Here is a 3,695-nt window from a genome sequence, read left to right on the forward strand (position 1 = left end):
TCTCTCTCTCTCTCTCTCTCTCTCTCTCTCTCTCTCTCTCTCTCTCTCTCTCTCTAAACGAGGAGACTTGCTTGAAGAAAAAAAAAAGTATAAAAGAAAAATATAAACCAAAAAAGATTATAAAATAAGTCAACCAACACCATTGTTTTATCAGTTTATAAAAAATATAAGCCAAAAAAGATTAGGTAAGTCAACCAACGCTTTCGAATTTTCCCGCCAAGAAAAACACCCCCCCAAAAAAAAGAAAATGGCGGGAAAACCGACCACCATTCAAATCCTCGGCTTCGTCCACGTCACTCCTCCTGTTCTCCCTCTTTGCAGGTACGTCTACGGATCGGAAAGGACGCTCTACATCCAGGACGTGACGCAGAATGACGCCCGCTCGACCTTCCGCTGCAGAGTGAGGCACAGGGCCGCCCACACGCCCGTCACCAGCCCGCCCGCGTCGCTCACGATCCAAGGTAGGGCTCTGTCAGTCATTCGGGGCGGGATTTGGTTTGTTATTGAGATGTTATTATGCTTTCGTGATTTCGTGAAAAGGGGAGGGAGGGATTTTATGCCGTTTTTATTTTGTTTTATTATATTTTCGTTTTTTGTTTTTTCGTTGTCATAATGTTTCGATCAGTTTTTTCCTTTTCCTCGATAGATTCTTCTGATCTATGTCTTTTGAAGGAAATATATGATCAAAAGGGCATTCTATTCTAAATGCATTATTCTATATTTCTTTTATGTAATTGTAAATCAATTTTTTGACTGCTGGCTCTCCAAAGATGTCAAAGCCTATTTTAAAGTCACTAATGTAATATTTCAGTGTATATATATATGAAAAAGAATTAAAACTTCAATGACAATAACGATTCCACTAGGATTGTAAATGGACTGAATTTCGAAAAATAAAAGTATTTGAACGGCATTAAAAGAAGTCTTTATAGCGCCCAATCAGCTGGGAATTTAGGAAGACAGGAAGGCGGTGATAATAACTGTAACTGTAATGACGGTAACGGGTTACCATGAAAGCTAATTAGGCTGTTATGGGGGGATAGTGAGGTATAATAGCAGGGCAGGAGATACACGGTGTAAATATGTATAAATGTATATATATATATATACATATGTGTGTGTGTGTGTGTGTGTGTGTGTGTGTGTGTGTGTGTGTGTGCATGTGCGTCTACGTTTATTAAGAGTGAATTATTGATAAGACATGTTATAGACTTCATACAATAAAAATGGCAATGCTCGTGATCTAACTGCAATTACTCTTACTCGAGTTGATTTTCCAGTAAACCACATCCAACGGCTCCTTCCAGCTCACTTGTCGAAAACGATAAACATTCTTATTGGTTTTATCTTTATTCTGCCTTTCTTTGTTACTGTTTTTTCTCTTTTTCTTCTTTTTCTCAGCCGCGCGAACAGAAACAAAAGACAATCAGCGAATGTACTCTCTTTCGGTACTTAAAGGGGCGTGTTCGCTTTTCGCTTCAGTACACTTTTTGGCGCGCTGAGGGAGGGACCGGCGGCGCCCTCCGCTCGGGCTGTCCGCGTCTCCGCTTTGTTCGCGGCAGATCATTTTAAATAATCAATCTCCGCTTTGTTCCCCTCGGTCTATACGGAGTGTTTGTCTGTAAGTCTATCTGTCTCACGCTCTCTTTCTTTCTCTGTCTGTCTGTCTTTCTGTCTTCTCTCTCTCTCTCTCTCTCTCTCTCTCTCTCTCTCTCTCTCTCTCTCTCTCTCTGTCTCTGTATATCTATCTCCCTATCTATCTATCTCTCTATCTAGAAATGTATTTATCTATCTATGTCGGAAAATAATTTTTAAAAGTGAGATTAATAAATGATATAAATCAAAGGGTCCATGAATAAGTTAATAGATAAATAAGTAAATATTGAATACAGAATAGATAGATAGATAGATAGATAGGTAGAAAGATAGATAGGTTGATAAAAGGTTAGACAGATATACAGATAGACATATAGATAGGCAAATGAATAGATAAGCGGATAGACAGACAAATAGATAAAGTCATAGATAGATAGAAAGACAGGCAGGCAGACAGACAAATAGCTTCGCCAGAACAAACAGAAAGCGAAATAATTCAGTATTCTCGTATCCCTTCGTCCATTTCAAAATTTCGAAAACGTCACCGAAGCTCCGAACTTATTTTGAGGAATGTTCGGAAGTTGGTTCACGTAAACGAGGCAGGTCGAACCATCTTTGTCCTGCCGAATCCCACCGAGCGCGAGACAAGGAGAGATTGGAAAGGACTCGCTCTGGGATTGGTCCCCCCCCCCCACCCACGACCAATCCCAAAGCGAGGGGGGGGGGCGGAAACAGGGGGGCTTGTGTGTGTTTGTATGTTTGTGTGTGTGAATGTGGGTGTGGGTGGGTGTTTATTTGTGTTTACTTAAATAGTTGTGCGTATGTTTATGAGAAAGAGAGAGGGAGAGAGAGAAGGGAAAAAGAGATAGGAAGAGAGAGAGAGGGAAAGAGAGAGAGAGAGAGAGAGAGAGAGAGGAGGGAAGGGGTAGAGAGAGAGAGAGAGAGAAAGAGAGAATGATAGAACAAGAGAGAGAGAAAGAGAGAGAGGGGGAGGGGCAGACACACAGACACGAGTATTAGCAGTAGAAACAGAAGTATTTATTTTACAGATTTGCATAAACCACACAAAAAGAATATCTCACTCTTTAAAATGAATAAGCGAGTGAAAGTCTCATTGCAGAATTAACAATTATGCCATTTCCATTTTGCATTTTCCTTCATTAATTCTTAGTTAAAACACGTTTTTTTATTATTATCATCCATTGTGCTGCGTAGAACTTATGTGATATAATTGATAAATTGATATTATACATTTATTATCAACATGGAAATTATTTTATTATAAATATATGGTTATCTAAAATTAGATCTCATTCTCTGTGAATTTACGAAATCAGACATTAATTACCGAGTAAATAATGTTGATAATAATCAAGAGGATTCCATGTAGTTTATATATTGTCAATATATTTTTTTACTATTGATATCACTTTGACAACCTTCCCTCCCCCTTTTATATTCCTGCTCCCTCCTTTCACGAATTCAAATAAAATACCGAGTAAATGATGATGAAAATAAACATAGAGATATTGTTTAATGTGTTTATATATTCGCTTCGATATTCATGACAGTCAATAGCATTTTGGCAACACTCACCCCCTTTTATATTCCTGCCCCCTCCCTAATGAAATAATGATGAAAGTAAATATGGAAATACTTTATTTATAATGTATATATATTATGAAAGATATCTATTGCTATTGATTTTATCTTTACAACCCTTTATATTCCTGCTCCCTCCCTTTACGAATTCAAACGCAAATAACAGAGATATCATGTTCATCATAAGTTTATATATTCTCAGAGATGTAGAAAAAGTATGACTGAGAAGGAATATCTTCACAATGCAAGAGATATAATAAATTCATCTCTGGTATTGTGAAGATATTTACCCTCACTCATACTTGTTCTACATTTGGCAACATGAATACGGTTCGACATTCTCAGAGCTATTCATTACAGTCAATAGCATTATTATTTATTATTTATTTATTAACCATCTCCCTCTTCCTATTCCTCCTCCCCGCCCTCCTCCTCCCCCTCCCCTCCCCCTGCCTTGGCGTCCGCGGGGGGAGGGGGGAGGGGGGAGGGGGGAGGGG

The 3,695-nt window shown here is 38.6% G+C and overlaps 1 protein-coding gene across 1 annotated transcript in view; it reads left to right on the forward strand.

Annotated features, from left to right (window-relative positions):
• The first annotated feature begins 325 nt into the window (after positions 1-325).
• The window catches only part of LOC125042971 (Down syndrome cell adhesion molecule-like protein Dscam2), a 106,275-nt gene continuing 102,905 nt past the window's right edge, over positions 326-3,695 (forward strand). Inside the window, exon 1 of the mRNA XM_047638832.1 lies at positions 326-461. The gene's annotated coding sequence lies outside the window, so the exon portion shown is untranslated. The remainder of the gene's footprint in view (positions 462-3,695) is intronic.

The sequence above is a fragment of the Penaeus chinensis genome, chromosome 3, assembly GCF_019202785.1.
Source record: "Penaeus chinensis breed Huanghai No. 1 chromosome 3, ASM1920278v2, whole genome shotgun sequence".
NCBI classification, from domain to species: domain Eukaryota; kingdom Metazoa; phylum Arthropoda; class Malacostraca; order Decapoda; family Penaeidae; genus Penaeus; species Penaeus chinensis.